This window comes from Hydra vulgaris, chromosome 02, assembly GCF_038396675.1.
Source record: "Hydra vulgaris chromosome 02, alternate assembly HydraT2T_AEP".
Taxonomy (NCBI): Eukaryota; Metazoa; Cnidaria; class Hydrozoa; order Anthoathecata; family Hydridae; genus Hydra; species Hydra vulgaris.
Window position 1 is genome coordinate 64,071,748 of NC_088921.1, and position 26,721 is coordinate 64,098,468.

General features: G+C 27.8%; 1 long non-coding RNA gene across 2 annotated transcripts; it reads right to left on the reverse strand.

Moving 5' to 3' along the window:
• Positions 1-2,975: 2,975 nt before the first annotated feature.
• On the reverse strand, positions 2,976-8,280 carry LOC136077105 (uncharacterized). Of its 2 annotated transcripts, none has more exons than XR_010636828.1 (7): positions 6,083-8,280; positions 5,857-5,934; positions 5,566-5,658; positions 5,296-5,419; positions 4,637-4,701; positions 4,309-4,406; positions 2,976-3,217 (listed from the first exon to the last, which is right to left on the reverse strand). It is a non-coding gene; the product is annotated as an uncharacterized LOC136077105 (long non-coding RNA). The 2 variants fall into 2 exon arrangements; XR_010636827.1 differs by having other exon boundaries at positions 6,046-6,205.
• Positions 8,281-26,721: the final 18,441 nt, after the last annotated feature.

Consider the following 26,721-nt stretch of genomic DNA (forward strand, 5'->3'; position numbering starts at 1 on the left):
ATCAATTTTACGAATTAAAAAACATTTTAGTAACAGTAGTAGAAAAAGGCGGGTCATGGGCCAAAAATTTTTAAACCTATAAGCTATCCATAATCTCTACAATTATTCAACGATACTTTCATCCATAATTTCATATCATATTTATGCTATAACTCCATCCTTAATCTCTACAATTATTCAACAATAATTTGATCCATAATTTTAAGTCATATTAATATATTAATATGTAGTAATATAATAATATATTAATATAATATTATGGTTACAAACTCTGAGCTATTTTTTGTAATTTTGTAAATTCGAAGAATTTTTCAAGCTATAATTTCATAACTGAAATCTCATTGAGGTCCTAAGCATAAATGAAATTTAGCTCAAGCGTAAATGTAATCTAGCTACGCATAATAGTAAATTACTTTTAAATCCTTTTAAATCAGACTTATCAATTCTTTATTGTCAACCCAAGAGTTTAACGACTCATGATATCCATACCACTTTACTAATGATTTGTTTTTGAGTTTACGAATAACTTTTTCAATCCTAAATATGTTTTGATCACTTTTTTGCATTTCTTTTTTATAAAAATTATCATGTATTTCTTCATTATTATCATCAGTTATTTTATACGTTGGTGGATCTGTGAACTGAACTTGTGACACTGTAAAAACTTCTTCAGTCCATCTCGGTGTGTATCCTTTTTCAAACGTTCCTTTCTTTTTAGTTATCCTAACTCTATCACCAATTGAAAACTTTTTCTTTACAGTCTCTGATCGTACATTTCCATTTAGATTTAACCAAACAATATTTTCATTCTTTTTATCGCTTGCTTCAACTGGTGTCATTTTAATTGAAGAATGCTTTGTGTTGTTGTATTTATTTACCATTTCATCTAAAACGTCAATATATTTTCTAGTAGAATTAGCTGAAAAGTACTTAAACATTTTATCTTTCATTGTTCTATTCCAACGTTCAACTACGCAACTTTTTTCTTCATTTTCAGTTGAATATAACTCAACACCTAGCGCTTTAACATGCTTATTATAAAATTCTAAGCCTTTATTTACCCATATTTTTTGACACTTTCTTTCTTGAAAATTCGAAGAATTTCTAAAGATTTTATTTAAAGCATTAGCAACATCAACTCCAGTTTTACTCTTCAATGGAAGATTTACAATCACTTTTCTTTTTTTGAAATGTTTTACAACTGGTTTAAGAAGTTCGTTTGCAAGTTTGTCAGTCCATTTCAGGTCTTTATCCTCTTCTTTTTTACTGATTGTTTGTAGCTTTTTTGAGTACTTTTAACACCCAATTCATATGGGTCTGAAAGACCTAATTCATATGGGTCTGAAAGACCTAACCCAAACTTAGCTTTAGATGCTATAATAGGTTTCATAATACCTCGTTCGATTCTTTCACGTATTGTTGGATTTTTTATAGAATCCATTTCTTCGATCATAATTTTATCAGCTAAATTTCTTTTTGCGGTATCATCGAAGTATTTATAAGCAAGATCATGATGATAAGCTGCATTATTAACTCTATCTATAGGTTTACTCCATTCTTTATATGCATCAGTAGAAGTTAATCGTTCATCTAAATTAGTACCTGGACCGGCAAAGTTCATTTTAGGTAAATGCATTTCACCTGGAAACTTCGACCATGGTAGTTTTATTTTACTTGTTGCTGAATTAATCGAACTCACTAAATCTCCTCCTGTTTTTGAGGATACAAATTGAGTTTTTATTTTCCGCAAACAGCGCTTTTCAGTTTCACGTTGCATATTTCTATTGTTTTTACTCACAACATTTTGCAAGTTTAGTGTATTTGTTTTGTTTCTACATTTAACGCAGTACATTTTTATATATAAAAAATTAAAATCTTGTATATAAAAATGGACATTGAACGTTTGTCATTGAATGAAAATGAAAATAGGCGAAATAATAGTAAAATGTTTCCAAAAAGTATAAGAGGAATTATTGTTGGAAAGTCGTGTTGTGGAAAAACTAATTTATTATTGAATTTACTTTTGAAACCTGGTTGGTTAGATTATAATAACTTACAAGTTTTTGGAAAGTCTCATTTTCAACTAGATTACAAATTATTAAAAAGATTTTTTGAAGAAAAATTACCAAAAGAAGTTATTCTTAATCTATTAAGGTTTTACGATGAAACACAAAAATCAAATGCAAATCCAGATTTTGTAATTGAAGAAGTTTCAAAAAATTTGAAAGATAAAGCAGATATGGAGTGTAAGTTTTTTGAAACAGATGAAGATGTACCAAATCCTGAGGATCTTGATATTAACAAGAATAATTTGATGATATTTGATGATCTGCAGTTAACAAAGGAAAATAAGCGTGAAAAATATTATACAAGAGGAAGACATAGTAATGTAGATTGTTTCTATCTTTTGCACAAAATTATTTTAGGTTACCTTGGCAAATTATTAGAGAAAATGCCAATTTCATCCCAGCAAGCACATCAACGTTGAAATAACGTTGAAAAAACGTTGAGATTTTATGTTGAAAAATGGTTGATTTTTGGTTAAAATGGAAACACAAATCTACGTTGAAACCAAACGTTAGACTAACGTTGAAAACAAACCATAAATCAACGTTAGATTAACGTTGATTTAGCGTTGATTCAACCAAATTATATTCAAGTTTATGAACCTTAAAAAAATAGATTTTTTTTTGAATCTTTAAACCCGCAAAACATTTATTTTTTGTACAATATAGTGTTGTTGTGAGTAGTCAACTCACAATAACATTAATGCAATGCCCTGAAAATAAATAGGTGTGGAGAATCCAAGTATTTACTAATTCAAGGTAAATTATGGCCATTAGCAAGTCCTAACAAATTTCTAACTATACCAAAGCCCAATATTTGATTTTATATTATCTCTTATTATAATTTTACAAAATGAGCAGCCCATTGTGCAAACGCAGATAACTTAACTATAAATAAAACCTCTAAGATAATTAAAACATTTTTAAAACAAAAAATTATACAAAATTTAAATTGTTTTTAAAAAGATCTTGATAAAATGTCACCGTTTTCTTTATCGCAAATAAAAGAACTATCAGTATCTTTATAACTTTCTGTCTTATTTTGATTTGATGCCCGTTTCCCACCGTCCAATCGATATGGTGCAAACTTCAAACAATCGAATATGTTCGAGTATCGTGTTTTTGTATTTTAAACTATCGGGTTACTGCATCTAAATGAAAACTTCTTTCAAGTAAGATCTTACAACTTTGTAATTTACAAGCATTAATTTACTTCACATTGTTCAAAAGAGAATGTGAAAAAACAACTCATGTTTAATTACATGTTTACCGTGGAACAGTGGTTAGAGCATTGGACTCTTAATCCAAGGGTTGCGAGTTCGATCCCACTCAAAGCACATAAACGTTATCGGTGAAGTTGGAAACGGAGAGCCAACTTAATAAATGCTATTTATTAAGTTAGCTCTATATGTAATAGGGAATTATAGTTTTGCAATCGTTAATGATTGTGCACTTTACACAACTTTATTAATTGCCTAAAGATAATTTTTTGGTAGCAATCTTTACAATTATGAAAATAAAATATATTTTTTAAATAAATCTCTAAAAACCCTAACAAGTGATGAAAATCTAAAATAACTTAAACTTACTTGTAAAAATTTTCAAATCGAATTTGCTAAAAATTGTTGTTTTATGTATATGGTAATACTATCAGCCTTCTCGCTGACTAAATTGACCCAATCAGCTTAAAGCTGAAGCGAAATATCAGCCGTAATCCTTATACATAACCCAAGTTATCGGGAGTATAATCCTTTAACAAGGGTTCACTGGGATTCTTATATCTATCATTTATATCATCAAGGTTCCCAACATTAAAAAAAATTTGAAAATCCAGGACATTTGCGTCATTATTTCCAAGACTTTTCTTGGAAATAATGAAGATTTCCAGGAATGCCAAAAAAGTGACGAATTCCAGTACTTTTTTATCGATAGCCCAAAATAACAAAAGTTAATCTTAAACGTAGCTCTGAGAAATAATCTTAAATTATCTAAAATACTACATATCTGACTGGATATCATACCCGGTACACCTATTATATATATATATATATAAATATAAATATATATATATATATATGTGTATATATATATATATATATACACACACATATATATATATATACACACACACACATATATATATATATATATATATATATATATATATATATATATATATATATATATATATATATATTGGTGGGATCAGCGCAAATACATATAATATACATATCAATAACACCTCTACAAATATTTAAAGTTTGGAATCCAATCTTTTTTGTTTGTTTTGTATTAGATCCAGTCAAATTAAACTTTGCATGCAGTTTATTTGCCATTAACCTGTAAAGAAATAACAAATAATTTGAAAAAAAACATTAACAATATCTGAAACTACAAATAACTAAAATAAACTAATAAAATCATGGCAAAATTATGCAATAAACAACAATGTATATCTTAATTAGGATCTGAAAAATTAGACAACTTAGTAGTTAGAGTTAATAGAAAAACCAATCTAGACTAGTCTATATACATGTGATTTGATACTGAACAAGTATATTGAAATATACCTGTTTAAAACATTTGCTACACATTTCTTTGCACTGATGTCACCGAGTCTAGAAAGTTCTTTCACCTGTAATTGAAAAGTAATTTTACAAGTTACAAAATGCAATGTACCCTTTTCAGGTAGTCCTGAGGACAACTGAAATATATTTTATGTCTTACTTGAGTTGTCCGCTATGATATTCAGTAGTCAGCTAATTTTAATATTTTATATTTGTATTATATATTTGTGAAAGAGTATTAAAAAAGAGCATTTTGAAACATTTTAAATTGGGTGCATGTCTAATATAATTCAAGTCAGCTTCTTTTTATAACGTTTAGTAAAATTATATATTGCACCATGGTCTATTTATTTTTAAACCTACTTTATAATTACTTTAAATGCTTTTTTAAAGGTTTCTTTTGAATAATCACAAGAAATAAAATTATCATTGTTCAAAACATGGTTTTATTAACAAACACTCTTTTGTAAGTAAAAAAATGTTCGATTGTCCCGCAAGGCTACCAAGAGGCATTTTTTCAAAAATTTAGTCACCCTTTGAAAAAATGAGTCATCCCGTATTTTTATGGTTTGAATATTTCTTACATAAAATTTATAATGACTCACACAGTCTCATTTTTATACTTGTGTTGTATAATTAATTTGAAACAATGAAAACCTTACAAATGATTTGAACTCTTTAAGATTCGTCAATCCTGCATCAAACGTAGTCAAATCTGCAAGCTCTGCAAATGGCTGGGGAAGATGATAAACATCATCTTTAGTTTCTTTAAAAGTAGCAACTAATCTAAACAGATCGTCAAGCCTTGTATCGATAATAAAAAATCAATCAATATTGCCAAAGGACTTCTATACAACACATCTTATTTACATTAATATTTTAAAACCACTACTAACATAATAGAGCAAGCACAAAATTGATCAAGTGTATACCTAAACTAGATTTCGTTGTTCCCTTTTTCTTAGTAGGAGGAACAGGAAGTGGTAATACAATTCATTTTTTATTAGGAGAAATTTGTTTACACTCTAAATTTTACAAAACAAACTTTGCAGTTTTTTACAAGTATTTTAAAACAAAGGAGAATTTTTACTTCGAAAATAGATTTTTCTAGAACTTTAAGCAAATTTAAACTAACAATTCAAATGCATCGAAGAATCAAACTTTGTTTCATTACTTTATCTTTACAATTAAATACAAACCAAGTAAAATCGAAAATTTCTTACTCATTATTTCCATTACTCCAGTGGTCTCTCCAGCAGTAACATTATCACCATACTCATCGCATACACCTCTATCATTATCTAAATATTTGAATAAAGCAATCAAAATTTGATAACTGCGATATACTTTTCTTACATATGACTAATATAAATAGTTGTATAATATAAATATGAACAAGTACAAATATAAACCATTTGTATTTATTTTAACACAATATTTGAAAATAACTGTAATTTTGGTGTATTTCAGTTTAAATTTAAGCCAATCATCTGTTGGATCATATCTTTTTTGACTCTTGTCCAAGCCATAGTTTCAAAAAGTGTAATTTTAAGATGGATTTTATTAACTGATAAAATTGAAATTTGAAAATTAATCATTAAATACAATAAAACAAAATATAGTTTGCACATAATTATACTTTTTTGTGTGTGTTACACAAAAAAAAAGTCATCATCATCATTACGCTTTTTTGCACATGCTTAGGTCATGTGTGAATTAGAGTTTCGAAAACATATTCAAAGAAAAATTATATTAAATTGCAAAATAGTAATAATAAAAAATACAAATGAACAACTTATAAACAGTATCTATAATTTAATATTGTGATTCAGCGGTATAATAACAGTCCCAGTTTTATATGGAAAAGCACATGCTTTTTTTCCTATTTTTTTCTTTTTAATAACTTTTCTTTGAAACCCGCTGTTTTCATGTAGAAGATAAAAATCCACAAGTTTTGAGCAACACGGATTGCTAAATCTAGTCTGGATAACTTGTATACATTACATTCAATATCTTTATTGTTATTAGACTTAAATTTTGTTTTTATATTCTTCTCATTTTGATATTTTTATATTGATATTATTTTGATTTTCGATTTCGGCAATTCTTTTAGTTATTTGCGACAATGGATTTTGAGGTTTACAAATATACTTCTTAAGAGTTCTCAGGTAATTCTCAAAAGGGAAAGTAGAGATTTCTTGCAGACTAGAGGAATGATTACTGATGTCATCAGCAATATGCGTTAAATGATGAACATTATAACTCAAAAAATCTTGTCCATACAAAACAGGAGCAGCGCTGACAAACCAATTTAAAAGCCGTTGTGCGTATGACACTAGTTCACTATCTAAAAAAAACTCGTCATCAACCATTATGATCACTGCTACAGATAATGACAAGAAATGGTGATAAAATTGGTGCGAAACAATATTTTTTAGTACAACCATTCCAGTATACAACAGAAAATTCTTAAACTCTGTGGATTTCCATCGCTTAAACTCAGCCAGACTTCGTGGTTGTCGGGCAAACTCTGATGGCATTTTGCCATTAAGTTGGAGAAGATAATCTGATATGGCTGCCTTTTGAGCTGGTGCAAGTCTAGATACCTTTGGACCTTGATACAAATATGTCAAGATTCTTTTAACCACACCAAGATATACATTGATGCATTATGTCTAAAACAAATCCAGAAATACAAGGAAGATTTCTTGATGACAAACTACATATACTTTTTTTTCATATATGTTCTTTGTAATTAAATAAATTAAACCCAATATCAGATCTTAATGGATAATTTAGTCCTTCAAATATAACACAGTTATTTAAATATTCCCCAGGAACTTCACAGCGTTCGCATGCATTATAGCCACTATAACTGGTAATAGATTTTAAAAATTGTCTTGCTGGAGCAACAGAAATACTTCAGAGAAACAGGATAATGCTTTCCTGCATGCTCGACACCATTAAAACTTAAAGATGTTAATTCTTCTAAACAATCTTCTAAAAATTCACTCTCTGATGATGCATTTCCACAAAATATTGCAACAATAAATGGTAGCGATTTTGAAAACTGACATAATATTGGCCATATTTCAACAGAAGAACTTTTATATAAGGGAAAATCGTCAATACTAACAACCAAATCAATTTTATCTATGTTGGATAATTTATTTAAAATTTTAAGCATGCATTTTTGTAACCTAAAATAAATATACTCTCCACCAAATTTAACCTTTACTTCAACACTCTAGGTGTATTTACCAATGTTCTTACATCATTTAGCAAATTAATATGACCAAATGATTGCATCAACTTAAGTAACTCGTTTGTTGCTATGTTAGAAATTTGATTTCGAACAACCCATTTTGCTAACATGGGTTAAAACATATCTTCTGCACCATTGTCTGAAAATCTAACTTCTTTCTCATTATCATTTTCATCACAACTCTCAGATGAATCAGTAACACTAAGATTAGGACTGTCGAACAAACCAAAATCTTGATTCACATCATTGTCATCGTCAACTGTAATATTTTTGATTGTTTCAACGTTGGTTTGAGAAGCTAACTTGATAATACCTTTATTAATTTTTCTCCATTGAGAAGTTCTTGAAGTCGTAGTTCACTATTTAAGTTTATTAAATATCTAAAAGAAAAAAATATATATTGGTTTTAGTCGTACATATAAATGTCATATTTATTAATAATTCATTTGTATTAATAAGTCATCCATATAAAATACTATTGATATTTATTTTATCCATAATTATAAAATAAGTTTATGAATAATTAATTACATATTAACTCATCCGTTTATAACTGTTTGTAATTGCTTGTCACTATTGTAATACAATTTATACAAATTGTATATATGAGGCACCTCACAGGAAAAGAGACCAAGTCTTAGAAATGGAGTTATTAACACCACTGCATAATAGAAAGAAAAATCCCCCCCCCCCCCAAAAAAAAAAATGAATATTTATTTTTGACCAAGTTATAGCTGTTTGTACTAGTAAGTGACCAAGGCCCCAGCCAAAAACAGAGTTTTTTGCAAACCCCGCCCCAGCTAAACAAACCCAATTTCCTGGAGCTACTACCCGGGGTTTTATTTTTTAATTTTTTTATTATTTTTTACTGTTTATTTTTTTTTTATAGTTGTTTATTTATTATAATTATTTGTTTTGTATGGACATCATTGCCATGCACTTATATTTAAATACAACAAAACCACATTACATAGTTACTTTTATGAATTGAGCGGGCTTATTATGTTATTATTATGCAACATTGAAATAAGGTTATAACGCTACTTCAACAATAAAATATTATTGATATTTATTTTATTTTATCTTTAACTATATAATAATAATAACAATAAATATATAATAATAATAACAATTATATATATATATATATATATATATATATATATATATATATATATATATATATATATATATATATATATATATATATATATATATATATATAACTGATATTGCATACTTTAGTCAGAAATATGACGTCACGCAGGGATAGGCGAGGGCTTCTGTACATACATTGACTGATTTAGACAGAACTCGCAAGGAAGTTGATAACATATCGAACGGTTCGGGTTGGGACCGTGATCAATTTATTTTCATTATTCTTCGTTTTCCCTCATCTTTTTCTACTAAATGTTACTTAAAGAAAGGTAAGCAATTAAATCACGTTTTGCTTACCTATAAATGCAGATGTGTGTGTGTGTGTGTATATATATATATATATATATATATATATATATATATATATATATATATATATATATATATATATATATATATATATATATATATATATATATATATATATATATATATATATATATATATATATATATATATATATATATATTTATGTGTGTGTGAATCACAATATTTTATATTATCTTATAAATTATATATAATATCAGGCCTTGTTAAGAAGCGTTACGCAGCTCGCATTTTGCTTGCGAAAAGGCGATTTGCCTACGCGTTCAGCAGTTTTGCGCTACGCAAAAACTGCTGAAAAAATCTTTTAGAATATTTAAATTATCTTTTGATTGTCGTTAACGTGACGTTTATTCAGAAGAAATAAAGTCGTTAGTAAAAGCATTTGTAACCGCAATTGTTAACTAATAGATTTTTTGTTAAAGAAACAGTTTGTTAAATAATTTTTTTGTTGTTGTTAAAAATTAGTTAAAAAAACATTAAGTGTTTTAAGTTTTATCTTAAGGAATAAAATATATAAGTTTCTTTAAAATATAAAATTTATTTTTAGTCATAATAGTTTAAAAAATGTACGATTTATTTTGATGTAAATATTTTATTAATAAGATATTTTGTTCATTGTTAATTCAATAACGTAAAGTTTTAATGACGTTCGTTTAATTTATGAAAATAAATTATGATCACGAGTATGTTATCGGTAACTGATAAACAACAAAAAAAAAACTCTTTCTTGTTTAAAAACATTAAAATGAGTTCACATGTTAAATAAGAAAATGCTTAATAACAGTTAATAAAATAACCAAAAACCAACTGTAAAATCATAAGAAAATAAACAAACATTATTTTACGTTTCATGAAAAAATTATTTTTTCAAAATAAAATTTAATTCATATTTGAAAAAAATAATAAAAATGATTTTTTAAATAACAACTTAGATTCTATTAACTGTAACTTTTGTTATAGTGAGAAAAAACAAACTGTTTGTATGATTTTTAACGCGTTAATAAAATAACTTTAATTACAATGCGGTACTTGAAAAGACGCGAGTGACGCAATATACCTTCTAATGATGAAAATATATTTGATGAGTTGAGTTACTTAGGAATGCGTTACGCGTTTTCGCTACGCAGCGAAATCTCGTAACAAGGCCTGTAATATATAAGACTATTATATATAATTAAGTATTATTTATTATAAAGATTGAAAACTTTTGAAATTTTTATTAAATTACACATATTTTTATCACATTTAATAGTTTTAATCTGAGAAAAATAGTAAATTAAAAACTTTATATTAACCCTTTAGCATTAGAACCTTAAGCATTAGAACTTTCAAAAAAATAACACTACTTTAAAATTTCAAATAACTTTGTTTGTATCTAATGTTTTATGTCTTTTAATCTGAGTTTTTATCAGTTCATGATATTACAATGCGTTTGAAACTTGAACTACATTTGGTCGGTAACTTTTAAACGGCTGTTGCATTAATTAATTAATTAATTATTTTGATTTACTTTATAACATTAATGTTAGAAAGTAAATCAAACTAAACGTTGAATTAACATTGAAATTTTCAACGTTTTGTTCTTAACGTTGAACTTACGTTGAAATAACGTTGAAATTTGTATCGTTATTTTTTAACCAAATATCAACTAAACCGCAACGTTGAAATAACGTTATGTGCTTGCTGGGATATGTTTATTTTCTCAAGATTCAAAGAGTTTAAATCACATTTACTATGATCATGTTTCAAGTGATATGACAAAAGATGAGTTTAAAAGTTTTTGTAATAATGCTTGGTCAGAGCCTCATGGATTTGTTGTTATAGATTTATCTTCTAAAAAAGATAATGGAAAATATAGAAGTGAATTAGATAATTTTTATTTTCCATCTAAAGTTTAAAATAATTTTTTTTGTATATAAAAAATGTATATGATATTGAATGATAAAAGTAGTCATATAAAAGAGAAGTTTGCTCCTATTATACAACTAAGTGAAGATAAAGATTATGAAATGGCATTAGTTCGCCTTAATACATTCTACAGTTTTCCAAATGTTGATTCTTCAAATAACAATTTTAGATATAGTTCAGATAATGGAGCAACTTGGATAGATATAAACATTCTAGAAGGTAGTTATGAGATTGATGATATAAATAAGTATATTGTGGAAAAAATTACTGAAAATAGTAAAATTATTAATGGAGTTGAAACTAGTATTATATTTTCAGCAGATAATAACACATTGAAAACAACTTTAAATATTGAAGCTGGTTATAAAGTTGATTTTACACCTATACATTCAATTAGATCTATTCTTGGTTTTAACAGTCAAGTATATTTAACAGGATCTCATGAATCAGATAATATAGTAAACATTTTAAGTATTAATAGTATAAGTGTAACAAATGATACAATAGCATCATCCTATGTAAATGGAACAACAGAAAACGTTATACATTCATTTTTCCCAAGTGTTGGTCCTGGATATAAAATTATTCAAGAGCCATTAAACTTAATTTACTTACCAATAACACTAAAAACAATTTCAAAGATGGAGACTAAATTGGTTGATCAAGATGAAAATCTGATAAATTTACGAGGAGAAAAATTAGCTAATTAGATTTCATATAAGAGAAAAAAAATAATCTATTTTTTTTATGATGCATATAAAAACAAAATGAGTAAATACACTAATATTGAAGTAAATCTTTCACAAAACCAAATAGAAAAAATTAAAAATGCAATTGAATGTGGTATTGGAGCTAGTATTAAGTTATCGCATTCAGATTTAAATGGTGAGCATGTATTAGCTGCAACAAATACACAATGTAATAGAATTAGAAAAGCATATGAAAAAGGTACTGGTGTATCAATTATTTTAAGTAAAACTCACCTGTTGCACAATTCTAAAATAGAGGGTGGATTTATTGGTGCACTTTTACCGTTTCTTGGTACTTTAGCATCAAGAGTTATACCATCACTTGCAACAGGACTGCTTTCAGAAGTAGGCTCTGCAGCTGGATCAACTATGATTAACAAAATTGCTGGAAACGGTATTGTGTACATTTAAAAGAATGGACAAGTAGTTAAAGTAACATGTGCAGGATCTGGTTTATATTTGAGACCATGGAGTAAAGGAAGTTTTGTAGGTGATGGATTGTACTTACGTGCTGGAAATGGTTATACATCAACAGGTTCAGGTTTATTATTAGGACCAAATTCTCCATTTGCTAATATTCCATATTTGAATATGATTTTGTAAAAACTCAATATAAAATTTATATATAATAAAATGTCAAATAGTATGCCAGTGCATAAATTGATAAACAAATATAAACAACCTGAGCTATTCCCTATAGTTTTTAAACCACATAAAGATTTAGAACATCCTCTAGTATTGATAAATGGAAGATATGATGTATTTGCACAACAAGATAATAAAATAGGTTTTAAGTCACAAAAAAGTGTTTCTTTAAAGTTTGGTATATCTATAAAAAAAGGCATTAGTTTCATTAAAAAATAAACTTAAATTAAAAATGTTAAGTTTACAAAATTCTGTAATAGCAGAGTCTGTTGATGGCATTGTAGTAATTATTAATCAAAATTCAGTTGATGATGTAATAATTTAGAAAGGAGATTGTTTTTGTTCTGTTAATCTATTGTGTTAGTTTTTTTATTTTTTTATTAAAAGTGGAATACAATAATAAAATGTACAATAACATTTATTCAGATATACCTACTGAGAATAACAATTTTTACCCTGTTCTTCGTAATGCTCCTGAAGAAAAATTTATTAAAAACCAAGATCAATCATATCGGTTACAAAAAATTGGCGAGATTCAAAATAAAATAGAGCGTGAGAGAGAAAAGAGAATAACGCTGAGTAAAAAGTATCATAGAGCTGTAACAATAATTTCAGTAATTAATAATGGATTACTAGCAAGCACTATGACACTTGGTACTATTGGAATTGGTTTTTTATTTACAATCATTGCAGCACCAGTAGTTATTGCATGTGAGGGTGCAGCATTAGGAGCAGGTATGTTATCAATAATAGGCGGACAAATTAATAAAAAAATGAATTTAAAAGCAGAAAAGCATGAAAAGATTAAAGTGCTTGCTGGTTCGAAACTAAATACAATAAGCAATTATATTTTTAAAGCTTTAGTAGATGGGCATATAGATGACAAGGAATTTGAGTTAATACTTGGTGAACTTGAAAAATTTTAGACAATGATGGAGCAAATTAGAATAAAAGTTAAAAATGAAATTGATGGACAAACAAAGTTGTCACTAATGGACCAAGGGACAGAAGAAGCTATTATAGTAGTTCAAAGTAGGTTTTATAAAAAAATAGTCACTTAACATTTTATTGACAAATAATAAGAGATGCAACATTTATATCCGTTCTTTTTAGAATGTAGTAAACGTGAAAGAGATTTGAATAAAAAAAAATATTTGGAACTTCTTGGATTTGGAAAAGGAGGTTTTATTGTTGATTCAGGAAGTCACTCTATATTTATCACTGATTATGGAAACTTTCAGATACCATCAACTTATAGTGATGATAAGAGAAACAAACTTTATAAACTTATCTGAAATGAAGATAGTGATTTTTATTGTGTAGAAAAAGACATTAAAGAATCACTTCTGGAATAACAAACAATGGAATAATGTTAAAATACAGGATAAATTAAGAATTATAGATAAATATGTACTTCAATTAGTGTGTGATTTCAAAGAAAAAAAACTAATAAAAAGTATTTTATCAATGGCACTTATATTAGGATTATTAGAAACAAATGATATCATTTATTAAGACTTATAGATTAAAAATAATTGTGGAACGTTTAATATTGATTATTTAAATAGTTTGCTAAAACGTAACATAAAGCGTAAAACGTAAAACGTAAAACATAAAACACAACATGAACTTTTGTGTTGTGTTTTTAATCTTTTTTATATAAAAACAAAATGTCATTTTTAAAAATTACAGACACTGAAAAGAGAGATAAAATTGTAAAAGAATTATCCGAGAGTAAAAAAAGAATACAGCAAAATGATCTTAGTGAAAAGATTGAAGATTCTAATTTGCAGATAGACTTGTCAAAATTGTACAAGCCATTAAGTGATAGTCAATCTGGAATAAAGGAGGATATATATAAATTGCAAGATCAAGCTAATCAATTTGCTCTTACCTTTTCAAATGCATATCCTGAAATACTTACTTATGGATCTAAAGAAATGATGCCTTCTGATGAACTTTTAAAGTTGGGAAAAATTGAAACAGACTATCTTAGGATGTATACTTATAGAAAAAAGCAATTTGTGATGAATTGTTAAGACAAGGTGTTATGAATAGTGATCAGTATAAAGCAATACAAAATAATCTAGCAATATGATAATATGAATATGATAACATGAGTATAAAAAAATTTAAAAAAATTGCGTACATAGAAATGCTATTTGTTAAAAATAAGAGATATGTTAAGAAGCAAGTTGTTGGAGGAATATTTGACAGTTTAATAAATTTATTTAAACGAGCAGCATCATCAAATGTAACAAGAGTGTCATCGGCTATGTTGAAGAGGTTAGCTGCTAGCGATTTAGGAAAAACTGCTAATTCAGCAGGAAAAGAACTTTCAACATCAGCAATAGAAGCTGCTAAAGATGTCGCAGTTGAAAAAGGAAAACAATTAATTAGAAAAGCATCTACTAAAGTTTCACAACCAAATACAGTCATAAATAATAAAATTAATGACATAATCTCAAATTTAAATAAAAAAGCTGATGAAGTTACACCAAATATAAATAATATAATGATGAGGTCTGCAATAAAATCAACAGCTATAAGGATAGAAGATCTAGTAAAAAAAGGCAGCGGTCTTCGATTGACTTAATTTTTTTATATTTATTTTCCATTTTAAAAAAAAAAAATTTATATATAAAAAATGGCAACTTCTGATGTATTAAATTTTACAGAAATCCCAACTGTGAATGATGGAATTGAAAGATTTGAATTCCATGAATATGAACCAGTAGCTCGCACAAATCTAAATAGCGACTTTACGAAATCAAAACGACAACTGCAACCGCAACGTCCAAACACAAAAAATTGCTAATGCGCATGTGTTAGCTTAGGGTAAGTCCCAATTCGCGTTTCAAAGTTCTAGGCCGGACGTTAAAATTAAAGTTTCAGCGTTGTGATGAAAACGTGAAATGATTATGAAAACGTTAACATTTTTTCGCAAACTAAGATTTTTTATTTTTGTTTTTTGTGGTGAATTTTATATCGATATAAGCTGATATATCAGCTGTGTGTGTGCAATTCAATGGTAAAAGGTTCGGAGTATTAAGCGATGTTTGCGTGGTTATTGATTAAAGTTGTTTTTAATTGATAATAATTGTTAATATGCTTATATAAACATATTAATAATAATTATCAATTAAAAACAATTAAAATCAATAGCCAATAATTATTGATTATCAATAATAACCAAATAAATATATGGCTATTATTAATTTAGTAACTGGTAATGTATATTAATATTATAATTTACATTTTTGAGGATTATGTTTCTATATAAATTATTACTTGAAAATACGCAAAGATGAGTTAAGTTTAGTGAACTAGAAAAGACATTGTATTAGATTTTTATGTTTCTTGCAAGAGTATTTAGTGCTCAGTTTGAGTGTTCAGTTTTTATTAAACAGAGCAGTAATAAATAAATGAAAAATACTTATCAAGCTAAACATAACACACAGTTTATCTTTGTTATGGAATCTTCATGTGGAACAATAACATCACCCTCAAGGTAATATTTTATTTATAAAAATAGTTATAAAATGTGGCTATATAAATCTGTTATCTCCAGGGTCATCTAAATTGATTTCCCCTAAAGACAAGATTTATATAAACTAATGAGTAATATAATTATAATATAATTAATATAATTCTAATGATTTAAATTTGTATAAGTATGACTTTTTAATCATTTAAATCTATTCTATCAAAAATTAATCAATCTATTAAATAAATCAATCTATTAAAATAATAATTAAATTAAAAAAAACACTTTTATATTCTAGTTCAATGCGACTCAACTACACGACTGTTGTTAATGGAGGTTTTGACCTTCGAGCCATGGCAATTTAAACGTGGTTCAAAAGAAAGAGGCGATTCATGGGAAAAAATATCCAACTCTCTTAATGGATTACCTGAGCCTTATTTTAAAGTTACTGGAAGGTCAACTCAAGACCACGTAAACCTTTTAATTGAAAAGTTTAAAAAAAAAGATGCAGAAGAAAATAAAGCAAGTGGAATTACATGTGACTTAACAGACTATGATGTGGCTATTGCTGATGTCTATGAGAGATTTCAGCAATCTGAAAGTAATTTTAAAGATCTCTTAGTCTAAAATAATGCAAAGGTTGATGCAGATAATTTGCAAGCAATAGAAATGCGAAAGTGGTCATTAGAGACATGTAGTGAAAGTGAAAAGCGAAACGGACGACAAGAAACTAATAAAAAGTCCAGAAATAATGGCAATGAAACAATTTCTTATTTAAAAGAGAAAAGTGAAATGGAAATAAATATTAGAAAAGAGGAACTTGAAGTCAAAAGAATAGAAGTTGAAGCACAAGGAAAAACAATGCAACAGATGATGCAGCAACAAAATAACATGATGCAAGCTATGATGCAACAGCAAGCATCTTTTTTAGAAATTTTAAGCAAATTTTTACCTGAAAAAAAATAAAGCAATTTTATATTCTGTCTTATATTTCATTTAAAAAAGTATTTATTAAATTATAAAAGTTGAATAAAATATTCTGAAAGGGATGGTGCTTGACAATCAAAATATGTTGTTGTTGTTGAACCATATAGGCAAACGCGTGCATTATGCATTAACGCACATACCAAATACATTTTAGAAACTGGACTAAGTCCCACTTTAAGATTCTTTTTAAAGTCTAAAAATTTAAAATAGTTTACAATATCTCCAAATATCCACTCAACAGCAACACGAACTTTACTCATATTTTTGTTCCAAATAAGCTTTTCAGGGGATATGTTAGCTCCTTTAAATCCACATTGTAAATGAACTCTATGGGGGTATGCAGGGTCTCCGTAAACACACAAAGGCTCTCTATTGCTGTTAAAAGAATTTACTGCTAATTTATTTAGTAAATTCGAATCAGCGAGCATGCCACTATCATGTCTTTTCCCTTCCACAGGACCATATAAATTTGCAATTAAGCCATTGGGTGCAACTACTGATTGGAACTTTATTCCGTGACATCTTTTATGTCCATTATAAAAAATTCTTTGGTGCTTTCTAGGACGACTTATTTGTCTTAAAGTTCCATCTATAAACCCCCAGCAGTTTTTAAGAGGAGCCCCTTTAGCATGAATAGCAGCAGCATAAATTTCAAGATGCAGAGTGTCTAACCATCCCTGATTTACGTTGGTAAGTAAATGGCCCCATTGTGTAAACAATAAATTCATGATATGATTTGAAATCATACACAATTGCGGTACTGGTCTTGCAAATCGCGGTAACATATCTTGATACCTGCAGGGATACGCAAAACGTTTTAAAAAAATACAAAAAGCTTCGTCAGCTGAAATGGTGACACCATTCTAACACGTTATTTTTGCGGGAATATTAAGGATATTGATCAACTCGTATATATCTTTTGATAAAAATCGAAATTCGCTTTTGGCTTCATCCTCTGATATGTCGTCTAAATTAAATCTTGGATAACTATGATAAGGCAAAGTTAAGTTACTTGATTTGTTAACATCGTAAAGTAATAATAGCTCTTCGTCGTTTATTATCTTATTAGAATGAGAAATGAGTAACTGATTGCGAACCTGAGATAATTTTGACATGTTAATTTAAAAAAATAATTTAAACTTCGTTCTTTTATTGAAATTTACATCGAATAGGTTTCTTAATTAAAAATTATAAATATAACTGTACAAAAAATCATGCAGAAAAATATACAGAACTATACAAAGGCTTTTCGTACCGCGACGTTTTCATAGTAACTTTCGTAACGATATTTTACGAAAAACGGCTACGTGAACGACAACTTTAAAAAACATAGTTTCCCCGTTCTCGTTGCGGTTGGCGTTTTGATTTCGTAAAGTCGCTAATAGCGCTGGAGCAATAAGAATTAACATTGAGCAACAAGATTTGTTCACACTTCCATCTGAGGCTTATCTCTTGTTTGAAGGAAGACTTCTTAAAATTGATGGGACAGCTTATGTTAATGCAGATGCAGCGTCACTCACAAATAATGGTATTATGCACTTATTTAGTTAAATATCATATCAATTATCAAACCAAGAAATAGAGTCAGTTTATTATCCAGGTCAAGCAACAACAATGTTAGGAATGCTTAAATACCCAAATGACTTTCAATTAGCACAAGGATTAAATCAATTGCGGTACAAAGATTCTTCAACAACAGCAGTTAATAACACAAGGGTTTACATTAAGACAAGAATATATAATTCAGAAACCCACTACAAAGGGAACATTTTCATTTTGTATACCTTTACAACAAAGTTATTTACGGATTTAAACATACACTAACTCTTGTTAGAAAAAGTGATACCGAAGCAACTTTTAGAAACGCTCTTGCAGCTGCAGGAAAAGTTAATCTTGATAAAATATCATTGTTCATGCCACATGTGATTCCATCAGATTTAGAGAGAGTTAATCTTTATAAAAGTATTGAATCAAAAGTGACACTTCCAGTAACTTTTCGCGCAAGGCAGTGTGATACTATAACTGTTCCACAATCTAGAACGTTTTCTTGGAGACTTAGCATAAAGACATCTCCTAAAAAACTAAGATACATCATTGTTGGATTCCAAACAAATAAGGATAGAAATCAAGAAGTTAGTTCTTCGATATTTGATCATTTGGACTTGAAAAATATGTACATTATGCTTAATCAAGAAAGTTATTCAGCTGTTGACTATAATTTATCATCAATTTTCAAGATCCTATAGAGATGCATCTGTATTTAGTGAAAAACTTTATGGAATAAACGATTTGATAACACGAAGCAACATAACTCCTTCAGACTATAAAGATTTATACCCACTTATGGTTTTTTTTGTTAGTAGACAATCAAAAAAATTAAAATCATCAGTAGTAGATGTACAAATTAAAGCAACATTTAATGCAGATGTTCCAGAAGATACTAAAGCGTTTGCTGTTGTAATATCTGATAAGTTTTTACACTTTCAATCAGACGGAAATAAGTTGAACGTTGTTTATTAACTTTTTTTTTTGAATTGATTTAAAAAAGTTTTTATCTTTATATAATAAAAATGTATTATACAAGAGAAAACTTGCAGAAGTTGTTAAAAGAAAATAACATTTCACAAACATCTAAAAATTATGTTACATTGTTAATGATTGCTGTAGATAATGGGTTGATAGATAAAGAATCAATCATGTCAAAGCAACAGAAGCAACTGATGAGAAAAGACCAGTTGGAAGACCTAGAATACATCCAGTAAAAGAAGAGAAAAAAGAAATAAATCCAAAATATGAAAGATTAAGAACAATTATGAAAAAACCAGTCACTATTAAATTAACAAACATGGAAACAGGAGAAGAAACAGTATATAAATCTTTATATAGTGCAATGCGTGGAACTGGTCATGGATATAGATATCTTGAAATGCGTGATGGGAAGATTGATAATGGTTATAAGATTGAAATATCAAATTCTGAAAAATTAAAAAAATAAAATCTTGATATATAAAAAATGAATCTACTAGATGAATCTATTCCAGATATAACATCTTCAGAAATTTTAACTCCTACACCTTTTATATATAGAACATTGACAATTAAAAAAGAGAAGGAGATTGAAAAATATCGAAGTGCTACTTGTTAATTCTTATGGAGGATGGGGGGGATGCATTTAAATTTCATATGAAACTTTACATATGAAATATTGAAAAGAAAAAATATTTTGAAAAATCATTTAAAGAAAATGAAAATGAAAAAAAAATATCTTGCTATATAAAAATGGAAAATAATACAACGGTAAAAGAATTAAAACAAATCGCTAAAGAGCGAAAAATTAAATATTATTATAGAATGAGAAAAGATGATCTCATAAGAGCGTTATCGTACACACAGATGCAATCAGTCGAACAGATGGGTACAGAGTATCTACTTGATGAGCCTGTTCCAGATATATCATCAACAATTTTAACTCCATCACATTTTCAGACTATTACACAAATTAGAAAATAAATAAATAAAAAGATTAATTCTCTTTCAGATTAGATTGTATCATATGTTCTAGAACTAATTAAAAAGGTTGTGAATAAAAAATTTGATGAATTAAAATCTACAGTTTCAAATTTGTATCAAAAATATGGAATTAGAAATCCGATAGAATTTAAATTATCACAATCAGCTGTTAAGAATGTAACAAATCAGTTTTCAGTTAAAGGAATAAAAGGATATGATGCTATATCTTCATGAATGCTTCTAAAAAAAGTACAATTAAAATACTTAAAGAAAATAGAAAATCAAAAGTTAATATAGTTCTCATATTTGAAATGGAGAAAACTAGTATTACAACAGGAGAAACTATAACCACAACTGTTCCATTTACAATAAAGAGTACTGTTGTATTAGAATCAACAGATTTAGATGAGTTTTATGAAACAGCAAAGTTGAGAATTTTAGAAAATTTATCATCATTTCAACAGCTAGGGTCAAATTAGAGATTTGTTTCTGTTAAAAAGATGGATATAAGAACTATAGAGTATAATCCTCGTAAAGCTAAATCTTATATTAAACTTGATAAATGTTCAGCAGATAAAAAAACAATCAATAATATAAAAAATGAAGATAATGAATGCTTTAAGTGGTGTGTTACAAGAGAATTAAATCCAACAGATAATCATCTACTCATAATAGTTGTAATTTAAAATATAAAATTCCAGATTTCTTCCCAGTACTATTTCATAATTTATCTGGTTATGATAGTCACTTATTTATCAAGAAATTACCAGGAGGTAAATTGAGCTGTATCCCAAACAACGAAGAAAAGTATATTAGCTTTTCTAGAGAGATTAAAGTTGGAGAGTTTGTTAAAGATGGAAAGAGTGTTGAAATAAAGCGTCAGATTCGTTTCTAAGACAGTTATAGATTTATGCCTTCTAGTTTAGATTCTTTATCAAAAAATTGATCAAAAGAGCAATATAAAAATATCGGAAAATTGTATTCAGAGAAAAAATTAGATTTATTACTAAAAAAAGGCGTATACCCATATGATTGGGTAGACTGTTGATAAATTCAATGAAACCTAATTACCCACAAAAGAATCGTTCTTTTCTAAATTGAACGATGAAGATATAAGTGATGATGATTACTCACATGCATAAAATGTATAGAAGGAGTTTAATTGCAAAACATTTAGAGATTATCATGACTTGTACAATGTTTCAAATGTGCTTTTACTAGCAGATGTTTTTGAAAATTTTAGAGATGTCTGCATAAAAAAAGTTAAATTAGATCCAGCTTGGTATTATACATCACCAGGATTAGCTTGGGATGCAGCATTGAAGAAAACAAAAGTAAAATTAGAACTGTTGAACGATTACGATATGATACTAATGATAAAGAAAGGAATAAGAGGTGGAATCAGTATGATATCGAATAGATTAGGAACATCTAATAATAAGCACATGGAAGACGCATATGAAAAAGCAAAGAATCAACATTCATCCAATATCTAGACGCTAATAATCTATATGGATGGGCGATGAGTAAGCCACTTCCAACACATGGGTTTAAATGGATGGATGAAGATGAGTTGAAAAACTGGAAATCAATTCCATGTATACTAGAAGTTGATTTAAATTATCCTGAACATCCGCATGATGATCATAATGACTACCTACTTGCTCCTGAAAGAACAAATATTGATAAAGTTGAAAAATTAGTTCCTAACTTTGGAAAATAAGAAAAATTATGTTACCCATTATAAAAATCATAAATTGTATGAAAAATTAGGTCTAAAGATCACAAAAATTCATAGAGGTCTAAGTTTTGAACAAAGCGCTTGGTTAAGCGAATACATTGAGCTAAATACTAATCTAAGAACCAAGGCAACGAATGATTTTGAAAAAGACTTTTTCAAACTGATGAACAACTCTTAATAAATAACATACAAATAAGTTATATTTTCAATAGGATTTTCAACGATTGCACAGTACAACAACGAAAAAAAACGGAAATGCCATTGACACTACCTTATGTATTTTGATTTGGAGATTACGAAAATGATGTCCGTTTTGTTGTGTGACCCACTAATTTTGGTTAAATTCACATTTTCAAATTTTCGATTTTCACTATAAAAGTTGTCAATGTGATTTTTAATATATTTATTAGCAGTTTATGATTTATTTATTAGCATTTCTTTATATATATATATATATATATATATATATATATATATATATATATACACATACATACATATATTTGTATATTAATTTTAATTTTTATTATATTATATATGTTATATATTATATATTATAATAAAAATTAAAAATAGCACACAAATATGTAAATGTGTTTTGTACTGCTAGTAAATAAAAATTTTTGTTATAATCTTTAAAATTATTTTTAAATATTCGTACAATCTATAAATTTAATATAAACATATAAAAGTAGGGTAGAGCAGGGCTAGTTGAGCATCAGGGACAAGTTGGGCAACTGAAATATCTCAAAAAGTACTCATTACATGGTAAAACATCTAATGGATGAAAGATAGGTATTTAGAATGGTAATAAAATGCGCATCAAATGGTTGTTGGACCTCGGTTCAGTAACATGCACGGACACTTTTTCGATTTTGGATCAAAAAAGTAAAAAAATATTTTTGCTGTTTTTCTCTTAGATGCTTAAAATAGCATTTATCCGGAATCACTCAAGTGTTTATATTTTACCCATTTATTTGGCTATTGATTATAATTATCCTTTTTTCCCTAAGTCTCGTAGTTATTTTTATAACCTAACTGATGTGTCGCCTTGTCTAGTAGGGGTAAGTTGAGCAGATTCGACAACGAATAATAAAACGGCTCCTTCAGACGTGAACATAAAATTTCGTTTGGTAAACATTTTAAGGTTCATTCACACTTTTAAATTAATCATTATGAAATTCTCGTAACAATTATAAGGTAATACATTAAACCTTTTTTTTTGAATATGTTATAATGGTTTAAAATTGTTTGATTTTTTAATATTTTAAAAATATTTTTACTTCAATATTACGTGGTCAATAAAATCTTTAAGTTGAAAAGTTCTAAAATAAATTATTTAAATTAATCTTGTTTACTATGTTTATTATGATAATATTATGATAGTGTGTATATTTAAAAAATATATAACCAATTCAAAGTATATATAATCAAAACATATATAAAATATGATATTTCATTTATATTTTGATTATTTATACTATATATAAATAATTTATATATATTATTTAATATTACTATATTTAAATAGAAAGCTTTAAATATTGGGATATAACAGATTGAGAGTGTGTGTGTTAATTAGGTAATTAATTCACACACACACACACACACACACACACACACACACACACACACACACACACACACACACACCACACACACACACACACTTACACACACATACACACAAATATGTGTGTTTATATATATATATATATATATATATATATATATATATATATATATATATATATATATATATATATATATATATATATATATATATATATATATATTATAGGATGCGTATTTATAAAAAAACTTCAAATGGTGCTTTCACAAGCCATTAGCTTAGTGATGCAGCAAGTTCTGTTTTGGAGGAGAAAAAAAGTGTCACTGCAGCTGCTAAAGAATTCGACATCAAGAGAATCACATTAACAAGATACATTTTAAAACTAAACTCCGGTGGTTACCCATCCATGGGTTATTTGAAACCTAGATTAACTTTTTCCCAAGAGCAAAAAAGCGCCTTAAAAAATTGTTTATTGCAAATGGCATTTATATTTTACGGCTATACTCCTAAAGATGTTCGTTCTCTTGCCTATGAGTGTGCTCTTCAATTCCAAATCAAAATACCAGATTCTTAGACAGTAAATAAATGGCTGATAAAGAGTGGATGACTAGTTTTTAAAAATAAAACCTCAATTATCCATAAGAAAACCTGAAGCAACTAGTCTTGGTAGGGAAACATTATTTAACGCTGCAAATGTAAAAGTGTTTTTTGATAAGTTAGGTGAAGTTATGGTAAAGTTAGGATAAGTTATATATACAAATTCAATGCTTCACAAATATGGAATGTTGATGAAACTGGTGTATCTACAGTTGTAAAACCTAATGAAATTGTAACTGTAAAGGGCAAGAGAAATATTGGTACTATGACATCTGGGAAAAAAGCACTAATGTCACAATGGTAACTGCTGTATCTGCCTCCGGAAATAGAGTACCTCCAATGTTTGTGTTCTCTCGCAAAAATTACAAAAGATTATTTTGTTAATAATGGTCCACCGGACTGTATTGGGGTAGATAATGGAAGTGACTGGGTTACAGATATTGAATTCAAAAATTTTATGCACCCTTTTATTAGGCATGTGAAGCCTTCAAATGAATATAAAGTTCTGCTGATTTTGGACAATCACTCTTCTCACTTACATTTTGAAACACTAAACTTAACAAAGGAGAATGGAATAGTCTTGTTATCTTTACCACCACACTGTAGCCACTAGATGTATCAGTGTTTGGACCTTTTTTAAGTACCTATCAGTTGCACAAGATGCATGGCTGAGAAACAATCCTGGAAAAGCCATAATAATTTATGATATAACAAAAATTGTATCTGATTCATTGCCATTAGCTATAACGTGTGCTAACATTACAAAAGGTTTTCAAAAAATTGGTATCAAATCTGAGCTATCACACGGAGCTCATTCTGAAGTACTTTTAACATTATCTTCAAGTTAATCTGTCAAAAATAGTATTAACAAAGAGACAGCGTTGCTAATTCCTGAATAAAACCCAAAAGCAACACCAAGAAAGATACATTTGACGAGACGAAGAAAAAGGAAAGCTGCTATTTTAACAGATACTCCAAAAAGAATTATATTAAAACAGCAGCAAACAAAGAAACTTAAAAGAGTTGAGAAACAAAAAAAATGATCTACCTGTCAACCTCTTTCAAATAATAATATCATGGTAATAAGGAGACTCTGCTGCTTAGTATATTAAAAAAAGTTAAAAAACAATTAAACAAAAAAACTAAGATGACTAATAGTAGTCACAGAAATACATTCATTTTTTTATTGCTTAACTTACTCCGCTGGGGAAGGTTGAGCAGCCTAATAAACTTTAGACATTATTTTTTAAAACAAATCGAAAAAAGTTTTTTTGTCTCAACCATTTTTTAGCAGATCAAATTATTTTTCTAATTATGAAGAAGTTATATTAATCCGATGTACCGTTCAACAGATCTGTTAGATTTAGTAAAAATTGCCCAACTAGCCCCACCCTACCCTAGTTATATAAAAATATATAAAAGTGTACAAAAAGATTGCATCAAAAAAGATTAACCTAAATTGAGAAAACAATCATAATATGTTTGTTTGCTTTGTAATATGTTATATACAATTCTTAATAGTTTTATATAAAAAATACATCTGTTATCGTTATCATTAACATCTTCCTCGTCATCATTCCTTCCTCCTACATGATGATCCGCTTCATATGTTAACCATGGCTTTATAATACCTTCAATAACTGCAGCGTTTGCTTCAAGGCACTTATTCATTTGCACAGCAGCTGCTTAAAACAAGTTGAATAATATTTAAATAAATATACATTTATTTACATTAAAGAATATACGAGTTATGGTCTATATACTAATTTCAATTCGATTATAAGTAAACGAAATTCTCTAGTAAAAGTATTGAGCTAAAATAAAATAAAACAGCATTTAAAAATGACCGAAAGCTTTTTCAACATTAAAACCTGTAACACATTATACGCATTCTAAAATCAGTCGTATGACGACGTTGGCCCGAAGTTAGTACGACGTTAGCGCGTAGTTGAAAAAATTATTCAACGCTTCCGACGTTGTTCCAACGTTGGCCAGCGTATGCGTCCTAGCTGGGTCTATATCTATTGTGCTCTCTTTCAATTTTTGTGCGTAGTAGATCATCATGGCTTTCTTAAGGTCATCAGATTCTTCATGGGATACAACATTAATTTTTATGTTTTTCGAATCTAAAACTTTCAGTT